The 10934-nt window shown below is 39.8% G+C and overlaps 1 long non-coding RNA gene across 1 annotated transcript; it reads left to right on the forward strand.

Annotated features, from left to right (window-relative positions):
* The first annotated feature begins 1795 nt into the window (after nucleotides 1-1795).
* Nucleotides 1796-4077, forward strand: LOC116495213. Its single transcript, XR_004253931.1, has 3 exons — nucleotides 1796-1934; nucleotides 2515-2709; nucleotides 3640-4077. It is a non-coding gene; the product is annotated as an uncharacterized LOC116495213 (long non-coding RNA).
* Nucleotides 4078-10934: the final 6857 nt, after the last annotated feature.

Raw genomic sequence — 10934 nt, forward strand, 5'->3', positions numbered from 1 at the left:
GGGGAGACAGATTTTTATACAGGCAAACCTTAACCACTTTTGAAATATATTAAGAATTCACCTAATTGCTAAGATCTATAGCATAAAATATTTCAAAACTGCCAGTTGTTTCTGTGTACTTGCCTTTACACAGAAGGTTATGGACACTCATCACCCCAGGACAAATAATTGCCTTCCTATTGTAGAGCATTATCAGTGCTATACAACTTCTATGCATCTCACTGTCTCAACTCCTTTCACGTACAATAAATAGAACATCTTCTAAGTTTAGTGCAGCGCTTTGTTGACTCAGTTAACTGAAGTCAGCTGATTTTCTCTTTCTCTTTGGAGTATTTCCTGGAATCTACACTGGCATGGTTTCAGAGACTTGCCCTTTAAATTGTACCAAGGATATTTTGAATGTCTCAATCAGAGTTGCTGTGATTTAAGTATATCAGTTACAGTTTTATATTCAGAGGAACAGAATACTTTGAAATATTGTTAATTCAATAATAACTTTTAGCTCGCTTGCATTAGATACACCTATGGGCTTTGATGGGGTTCCATAAAATGCTCAAATTTTAAGGAGATGGGCCAAATTACAGAAAATATTAAATATTTTTAAATATTAAATTTCTAATAGTGTTGTCTTTTAATTACTTTGTAAAAGCCAATTTCCTGTTTTGGCCCCCACACCAATTTCTGTGGGATTTTTTGGTTGTACATACCTTAATTGTAACTGGTAGTTCTGTATTAATAGAACACACAGCAGTTGCATGACAGATCAGAATAGCGTCTTTCAGTTGGGTGATACCTAGCAATGTTCTCAGAGTAGAGATCAAGAGTGTCTATGTTGCTTTCAGTGAGAGAAAAAAAAAATATATATATATATGTTTTTATTAAATAGTTCAGTTTATTCTCTATATCACCATGCAGCTTTAGGCCTTACATAACTCAAGCTGTAGGAATCTCTGGTGCAGTTACCCAGGAGACAAAATGTTTTGCATTATTAACAAGTTTACTCCAGTATCTTTTCCTGGTTGGACTATGCTGTAGTCACATATAAAGAGCAAAAACAAAGGCATAACAAAGCAAAACCATCAGCTGTCTTCTAGGTCAGGGTGCATTGCTCCCCAGCACTTGGGATGCAGACTACTTAGTGTGCTTAGCTTTATACATCCCTTTATACATTCAAACCTTCAGACATTCTCAGCTGTAGTTCCTGGTACTTGTCACTTCTGCAAATCATTTCATTTTTCAGTTTGGGAACTTCAGAAATAAGGAACTATCAAAAGTTTGATGTGACTTCACAGATCCATTGCAGTAAGCAGGGATCGGATTCATGTCACAGAATCGCAGTCTTCTGATTTCACCAGAAGTGATGCTCGAGTTTGACTGCCTCCTTCCCTATATAAATGTAAAAGGCCTGTACATACTCACAGAAGCATCTAACTTCTGCTGACTTGAGCCAGTCCTCTGTAGGCTTGCTGAGTAAAAATAATCTAAACCTATTAAAAAAAAAAAAAAAAAAAAAAAAGTCCCTAAAGGTAATCAAAGAGTTGAGAAACTGAGTTCAACAGAAGGTTAGTAGAAAAAAATGACAGTACTGTTGCTTTTACTGCTTTCTCTGTAAAAGGTGAAAATACTTACAAAAGCTGTAAGGTGCTTTCTCCTTGCTGATAGCAGTATCTGATAGTCCTGTTCAGATCCCCAAGGCCCATGTTGGACCTTGTTCTTTAACCACAGCTTTCAAAGGCAAAGTCTACTTCATCTTTTGTTGTAGACACTGTGGCTAAGTGTTTTTTGCTAGGTCTGCTTGCATTTGTTCTTACTTATTCTAAATTGGTATCTTTGACAGGAGGGTACAAGGAAACAAAGACAAGGAAACAAAGACACCAAAAAAGATGTCTGAGGAACCCATACTGTTTCTATAGGCCTGAATCATATGAAGACATGTAGGTACTCAGGATTGTTGCTTTTTTCAGGTATCTGGATCTATAAGCCTCAGAAACATAAAGCATCTTGGAACAGGGCCCAGCACATTGACTTGCATGTTCTTTTTAAGATGCACCAGATGCCACTGTAGATAACTTGCCCTATATCCAGTACACAATTCTGAACCTCTCCTGAGGGTCGGGGTCTAATCTCTTTTGGCAGAACCGAAAGCACAGTACATGTCTGTCTTTTAAGTGGCCTAGGAGCCTTTTTTTCAATGGAATCTGTGCTTAGGAAGAGACTCCAGTTCTTTCTGCCACATGTAAGGTTACAAACCTCAGCCTGCTGGCTTGGGAGAAGAGGAAGCTTAAGGCTGTTCTTATGAAAACTGTTCTGCATGACTCTCAAACTGGAGGCTGAAGCATCTGTTCCTCCTGTGGATGTGCTTGAATTCGTGATCAAAATAAATACATAAATAAAAATCTGTAAATAATCACCAAATAAAGGTATTAAAATAAACCCTGGAAGAAGGACAAGAACACAAACCTTTGGGTTGTTTCTTCAGAATACACTAACTGTCTGTTCTCATCCTCTGTGCAGGGTAAAACAGCTTCAACAGAAGGATTTGAAAGCTCCCTGTCCCCGCAGCTGAGCAGCCCAAAGGTTCCATTACAGGGCTGCAGAAACATGGATTGTGAAGCTCCTTTAGAAGGCTGTGTGACCGTGCCTACAATCATCACAATTGCTGGCTGCAGTTGCAAGAAAAACTGCACAGCTACTGAAATAAAAGTCATGGTAAAGGCAATTTTACATGTATACAAATGACTAAAGATAGAGGTACTGTGACTGATGCATATTTTAGTATCTTTTGTGTCTAGTGTGTGCAGAAATACTGCAGGGAAGCCCCTAAAATACATGATTTCTTCAACTGCCAGTGTAGTGTTTTTGCCCAGATTTCTCTTCTCCATAATTTTGAAACTTGACACAGAGCTGTGGTTTTGCACATGTCCTTTTCCTTGTTGGTTTGGGTTTGCATTTGTAGTCTGTTTCCCATTTTTGCTATATTTTATTTTAGTGTAAGGGGAATTACAATTTTTGTCACGTGCTCCAGTGTACTGGACTAATTATGTGAAGTCCAAGTGATGGATATACATTTCTTTTTACATATTTACATTTATACGGGATATTTTTTTTTCCTCTTTCATCAATTTTTGTAATTACTCTCATAGATAAATGACAGAGTTCTTTAACAAGATGAGTGCTCTTGTGCCCTGTCTGTCTTAAAACTATGGGCAAGAGATCTGTGCATTTACATAAAACTTGCAGACCTCTTGAAAATCGAGAGAAGGAGTAAGACCTCCTTTCTGTCTCTCCCTCAGTCTGTAGGCCAGGGAGCAGCTGGATGCTGCTGCAGGTCCTGGTGCTCACGGCATGCTTGCAGAGCATGCAGCTGCAGCCAACTGCTAGTGAAAACCCTTCACACTCCATGGCTTTCTGGTGAAATGCCTTTTCTTTAAGGTATTACTTTTCCTGTGTGTGACAGGTGCTACCTTCTTTTCCTAAGACTATCGGGTCTGTACCTCTGCCTATACAGTGATGGCTTCCCCACCCTGAGAAGTGTCACAATTTTTCCTTGCTAACTGTTGTGGCCATGCTGCTCCTATGGAAATGTTTGTTGGTAGTCTGCTGAAACTTCTTGCCTTCTCTTCACCTCTTCTCTTCCAGGTGAAAATAACATATTTCAATGGGACTTGTGCAGTTATTCTTAATTGCGATGAAATCCTCAGCAACTATGCTTCAGTGGAAAACAAGATAGTTCTGTAACATTTTCCAGAGAATAAGTACAAGTCATTTCAGGAATGTTTCCCACTGTGTAACTGTTTCTGCAAGGCAAGTGTGGAAAGCTCTGCTGACCCTCCTTGAGCATGTGGGCAGGATTGGTGGAAGAAATTCATTCATTTCTGCTGTGTTTGTGCAAGAGGTGGGGTCATATAGCTAGGAACAAACATCAGGTAGCATTTAAAACAAATGAAAAGTCACTGAAACAGACTACCAATGTAAGAAAAACTATGCTCAGGTACACCACAAATTAAAGAGTATCTGGACAGTTTTTCATAAACAATTGTGTAATGTAACTGCAATATTTTTTTCATAAATTCAGAAGATGACCTAAAATCTCCTTTGTATTTGTTTCCATAAACTAGTTCTGATTCTTTCTCAACAAGTCTGTCTAAATGTCTCTGTTCTTTGCACTGTGAACAATTATGTATTGAAACCTAGAGATAAGCTGCTTCTCAGTGTTACATGAAGATGGGAGGAAAACTGTTGCTTGAGAAAGCCTAAAATGGTGCATTCCCTGGCACTGTATTCCCTTCCTGTCCATTCCCTGGCACTGGAAATGGTGCATTCCCTGGCACTGTATTCCCTTCCCGTACAACTTTCTGGTGTTTTACAAGTGAGCAAGCCGTTAGGCATCTAAGACTGATGACCCCATTAGGACATTCCCACATTCAACTTTGCTGGTCCCTTGTCTAAGGACATGAAGAAGTCCATGAAAAATAGAGCCCCTCTGCTATCAGCTCTGGAGCTACTCCCAGGTAGAACAGATCGCTTGGAACAGGAACAGAATCTGTTTAAATTTAGATCACAGAGGTCCAGCGTGCTGGTGAAAATAGTGTGGTAGGATAATAGCATGCTTGTCAGTGAGCAGTGCTTGTTTTGAACACCAACAAATTTTTGTTAATTTAGTTTTCAGTTGTTGCAGTTCTTCTGAGAAATTCCACACATTCTAGTGCCAGTGAAAGTAATGAATCACTGTGATTTTAGGTGAGGTAGAAAGCAGTGGAATGATCAGTTTAGATGTCTGCCTCTCAATACAGAGAGGATGTATGAAAAATGATACCTTGCTGCTGTAAACAGTTTAATGTCTTCATACGTATCTGCTTAATTCTCCGTGAAGAGAGCCTTGTGGTAGCAGTGTCCTCTTGACACAAAATATCTGGCCTGCAAAGGCCAGGTTGGCAAATTTGTTGTTATTTATGCTGTGAAGCTAAAAGTGTGAGGGCTATGAGTTTTTTAACTTTAATATTTTACAGGAAGCAGTGGAATTCCACTGAACATTTATGGTAGACTGGCAGCAAAATTGGGTATCCCAGACTAGTTAAAAAACATTTCTTAAGGAATACCTTTCAAAGGTAAAGTCAATTAGGATGTTGTCAAGCAGCCATCTAACAGTTCTTTTGTTCAGCCTGCCTTGCTCCATCAGTTTTCTGAGAATGCTTGTCAAGTCCTGGGAGATTTTGAATGATCACAAATATTTGCAGTCCTAATTTTTTTTTTTTTTTTTCACTTGCTAGACTGGAAATTCCCTACCTTTTGAGTTTCTAACCTCAACTGAGACAAATATATTCTGGGGAAATAGCCAGTATGACCAGCAGTGTTGTAGTGTGTCACCTTGGGCTCTATGTATCTCACCTGTAGGCTTCATACTGCAGTACTGAGGCTCTTCATAGTGTTTGGGAAGCAATATGGTGGGTAATACTAGAGGCATCAGTGTAGAAAGTTGCTGAAGGACTTTACACAGAATTGCTTAGGAAATCCTGGTTATGTACACATCACAAAAAAAAAAAAAAAAAAAAAAAAAAAAAAAAAAAAGTACATTGGTAACAGACATCTCCATTCTAATATTTACCCAAGGCAAATTTCAAATTTCCATGGTCCAGCATTGTAAAATGCAACAAAGTTAGGGGGGATGCTGATATGTAGACATTCACTAAGGGCAGCATTCTCTAATGCTCATGGATGTTGCCGCAAAGACCCGATTGATTTCAGTGGATACTACGTTATGTGTTAATTCCTTGAAAATACCCTTAATGTTGAGTGAGCTGTTGTTTCTGGTTTTCCAGTCAGCTATGTCACTGGCCATAAAGTGGATTCAATACCACATTTTGGGGGGGAAACCCTATTTTTCCAGGCTAATCATAGCACTAATATACTGTTGCTTGAACAATTTTTCATGGACTGAAAAGTCTATTCAGCAAATTTCCATGTTTTCTGATTGTAATGATTCAAGTTGTGTAGTATACTGGCATCAGCATTTCATTTCTTTGCTTCACAGATGAATGTGTGTATTCAGTGGCACAGCTTCCCTTCTTGTTTTAAGAATTATCTTTAACTGACACACTTATCTATTTAGGTATGGGATTCTGCATAGCCTCTGTATCTCTTTTTAAGGATGATTGTGGTAGTCTTCTCTTGAAGTCAAAAGGAGAAGAAATCTAGTGCTCTGCCTTAGCTACAGAAGGTGCTAAACAGTGGCAACATTAGCAGTAAATAGTAAAAATGCACGTTCTGACTTAGTTCTCTTTTTCACACACATTGTTTGTGCTATGATACATTTTAAAGAGGAAAGTTACTTAAAAAGGAGAAGTCGTGCTTTTGATTTCTCTGCATCGAGAGGAAGTATCACTTCTAAGTAAATAGTAGTCTACAGCTAATTTTGAAATCCAAATAACCATAGTAAAATGTTGGCAATTAATTTCTCTGTCTTCCCAGGGACAGTAATACAGCTGAAAGTGTACTAGTGTAGGCAAGGGTACGGCCTTCAGTACCTGGCATCTGGGTATCTCACGAGCCTTAGTAGATTTTACCTGGTGTCAAGGTAGTAAGAGAATTTTTTAATTTTACAAATGCAAAAACAAAAGCAGAAATATTTTATTTTATTTTATTTTATTTTATTTTATTTTATTTTATTTTATTTTATTTTATTTTATTTTATTTTATTTTATTTTATTTTTTCAAAACAGAAAATTAGCAGTGCTAGAAGTCAAGTGAAGCTTTCAAGGCTTAATGTAACATGTAACTGTAATCCCCTGCTGCTCATTTTGCTTACAGCTACAAGTCAAAGTTTTTAAAGTCAAAGGCAGAGTTCTTCTAGTACTTGATATCTTTGCCGGTAGCCCAGCAAAGCTGGGGACAGCTGTATAAAAAATGCATCCCAACAAATGATCTTGGATATATTTTTGGAAAACCCGGGAATCCTGAAAACACATAGCAAGAGTAAAACACAGGGATCGATTGAGATCCTTATACACTCACACCTGTGTGAAGGCAATCCCACTTTGGATCTGTCCCAAATCTAAGTATAACAGGAAAAAAAAATGTATTTGTGTTGAAAAGCCTATAGTCTCCTCTTTGTGCAGGATGTTCCCTGGGTACATTTGCGGGTGGAAACTGTTTAATGTTTGAAACACAGAAAATCTACTTTCCTCATGCATAAGTGGTAATAGTGATTAAGCATCACAAGATATTTCCATGCTTTTCTACATCTGGAGGAAACTATCTCATGGATGCAAGTTCCTCGTTTGCCCACAAAATGAAATCTGGCATCCCTGTGTTACTGTGTTTCTCAAAGGGTTGTGGTTAATGGGGCCACATCTGGCTGGCGGATAGTCACTAGTGGGGTCCCTCAAGGCTCCATTTTAGGGCCTTTATAAATGTCCTTACAAATGATCTGGATGTAGGACTAGAAGGTGTTTTGAGCAAATTTGCCAATGACACCAAACTTGGAGGAGTTACGGATTCTGATGAGGGTGGAAAGGCCTTGCAGAGAGATCTGGACAGATTGGAGAGCTGGGCAATAACCAAGCACATGAAGTTTAACAAAGGCAAGTGCTGGGTCCTGCACCTGGGATGGGGCAACCCTGGCTATACGTACAGACTGGGCAACAAAACGCTGGAGAGCAGCCCTGCAGAGAGGGATCTGGGGGTTGTGGTTGACAGCAAGTTGAATATGAGCCAGCAGTGTGCCCTGGCAGCCAGGAGGGCCAACTGTATCCTGGGGTGCATCAAGCACGGCATCGCTAGTAGGTCAAGGGAGGTGATTGTCCCGCTCTACTCTGCGCTGGTGCGGCCTCACCTCAAGTACTGTGTGCAGTTCTGGGCACCACAGTACTAGAAGGACATTAAACTGTTGGAGAGTGTCCAGAGGAGGGCGACGAACATGGTGAAGGGCCTAGAGGGGAAGACGTATGAGGAGTGGCTGGGGGCACTGGGCCTGCTCAGCCTGGAGAAGAGGAGGCTGAGGGGGAACCTCATCGCGGTCTACAACTTCCTCGCGACGGGGAGTGGAGAGGCAGGTGACCTATTCTCTGAAAACACCAGTGACAGGACCCATGGGAACGGTGTTAAGCTGAGGCAGGGGAAGTTTAGGCTGGACATCAGGAAGAGGTTCTTCACCGAGTGGGGGGTTGCGCACTGGAACAGGCTCCCCAGGGACGTAATCACTGCACCAAGCCTGTCTGAATTTAAAAAGCGATTGGACTGTGTTTACCAAACTGTGGTAAACTCATTCTCGTTTGCTCTAATAGCAAGCAGTTTCCAACTTTCTGCAAGGCAGGCTTTCATCTGCCTTCCATGTGTGCTCCACTCATGATAATGTACATGTGGAGGCATCTTATTCAGCGCAGCTTTATGTTGATAAAAGTAAGGAAACTATTTTTCAGCACTACTCCAAGCAGAGAGGGCTGTCTTACTATTTATACTTCAACAGAACTAATGTTCTCTCCTGTTTTGAATCAATGTAGGCAGCAACTTTAAAGGAAAATACATTTAAAAAACCATTATTTGGCATGAGTAAAACATGCCTGAAAAAAAAAAAAAAAAAAAAAAAAAAAAAAAAAAAAAAAAAAAAAAAAAAATTAAAGGAATTAACTTTCCCCTAAGGAAAATATAATAATTAAATATAGTAAAATAATTTGCTTGTCTTGGTTGCCATTTAAATAGTTACAGTAAAACTTGATACCTACCTGCACTGCAGGTCACAATTGTACTGCTAGATAATGAGGTTCCTTATTTTTCTTATGTTTTGCATGTATTTCCTGATACTGAACATAAACATGAACATTTGGAAAGAACATGACATTATAACTGAAAACCAGAGTTTTCAGTTGTGTACTTCAAACTTTTATAAAGATTAGCAAATTCCCGTCAGTGTGTTGTTTCTAACTAGGTAGAATTATTGCTCCACTTTGAAATGTGTCTGATGGTGAAAAGAAATCATGGAAATAGTCAAGGTAGTAAAACTGAGAAGCAAATAATAAGAAAAGTAGTTAGATATTTCAATCTTAATCCCATACTTAGCCTATAGGCTTGTTTAGGCAGCCATGTAGCAGACTGGATGTTAAAGATTCCCATCCATCTGTAAGCCCCCAAACAGCCTTACAAATTTTGCCCCAGTATGCATTTTAAAGCTGTATGTTCTGCTCCAACATCAGATATTTAAAAACAAAGTTTTTGTTGTTGTGTTTGTCATTGTTGTTTGTTTGTTTGTTTTTCAAAAAGGAAAAAAAAAAGTTGTAAACTGAAAAGTAATGGGTAATTGTTTATTTACCCACTGCTGTCTTCTATGCTAAAACACCTCCCTAAACATAAACAGCTCCCAAACATAAGATGCTGCAACATGCCATATAGATCAGTAAGTAGAAACTTTTGAGTAGAAAGTAGAATCACTGTTAAGCACTTACTATGGTGTTCTTGGCTGCATTAGGCAAAGTATAGCCTGTAGGTGGAGGGAGGCAAGCCTTCCCCTCTGCTCAGCACTGCTGAGGCCACACCTGGAGTCCTGGGTCCTGTGCTAAGCCTCCCAGTATGAGAGAGACCTGGACATACTGGACAGAGTCCAATGTAGGGCCACAATGATGATGGAGGGACCAGAGCATCTCTCCTGTGAGGAGAGGCTGTGCAAGCAGGGCCCGCTCAGCCTGGAGAAGAGGAGGCTCAGGGGGATCTCACAGATGCCTACAAATCCCTGAAGGCAGGGTACTCAGAGGACAGAGCCAGGCTCTGCTCAGTGGTGCCCAGGGCCAGGCCCAGAGGCAGTGGGCAGAAACTGGAGCACAGAAGGCTCCCTCTGAACGCCAGGAGGCACTTCTGTGCTGTGCCGGTGCTAGAGCCTGGCACAGGTTGCCCACAGAGTCAAAGAGTTTTCTCGTTGGAGATCTCCCGAAGCCACCTTGGCATGGGCCTGGGCCCCCTGCTCAGGTTGGCCCTGCTGGGGCAGGGGAGAGCGGATGGACCCTGAGGCTCCTTCCATTGTCAGACATTTTGTGAATTTTAGAAGCATTCTAATTAGACACTGCCTATTCTTGAAGAGCAAGAAATTACTCAAAAAGCTAGTTTTAAAAAAGATTTCTTCCTAGTTTTGAGCTGAGGTGAGGGGTCAGGTGGTAGCAGATTTGGAGTTACTGTTATGGAAGATTTGGTGCTCTTTTGAACTGGGGGACTTTAAAACTTCTCTTTAAGGAATTTAATTTAAAGTATTCACCCCTTGGAATATAAGTATCTTACCTTTGAATAAGAATATATAGTACTTGTGACCAATTTTTCTAATTACTTTTTTCAATCTCATAACTTCAGATGTGGCAGAAACCAGAGCCAGATTTGGAATAATTTTCTACCTCAGAGCTTTTACCCTGGTTCTAACTTGTTTGACTTTTGTGAAAGCAAAATTAATTCACAACTGAATCTCTAATCCTATGTTGAAGTCTCTGAGTTTTAAACCTACACCTCTTGCAGAGGATATGTTTTGTGCTGAAGCTTTTGGTACTGTTCTGATTTAGCAGTGACCTAGCTGGGTCCACTAGTGCATCTACATTCCAGCTCTGCTGGGAGAAAAAGATACAGCTGTAACAGTCGTTTTTTAATAGAAAAAATGTTTTTTAGTTATTTTTTTGAGTTGATCAGGTTGCTGATTTTGAAAATTCTTTTATGAATTGAATGCTTGGAAGATTTGTGATGTTTTGTCATTTCATGAAGAAGCTATTTGTTCTTGGAAATGTTATTTAAAGGCTTAATGAAATGAGGAAACACCTCTGCTACTGCAAGCCAAAGTCTCTGACCATTTTTTTTTTCACTTCATCTTTTTCATGCTGACTGAGTAGATTATTTATTTATTTTTTTACTTTTAATTGAAGCAGTTCAGGTTTTGCTCAGACCTCCTTCAAGCATCCTCAGCTGCAAGT

The sequence above is a fragment of the Aythya fuligula genome, chromosome 15 (genome assembly GCF_009819795.1).
Source record: "Aythya fuligula isolate bAytFul2 chromosome 15, bAytFul2.pri, whole genome shotgun sequence".
In the NCBI taxonomy this organism is placed as follows: Eukaryota; Metazoa; Chordata; class Aves; order Anseriformes; family Anatidae; genus Aythya; species Aythya fuligula.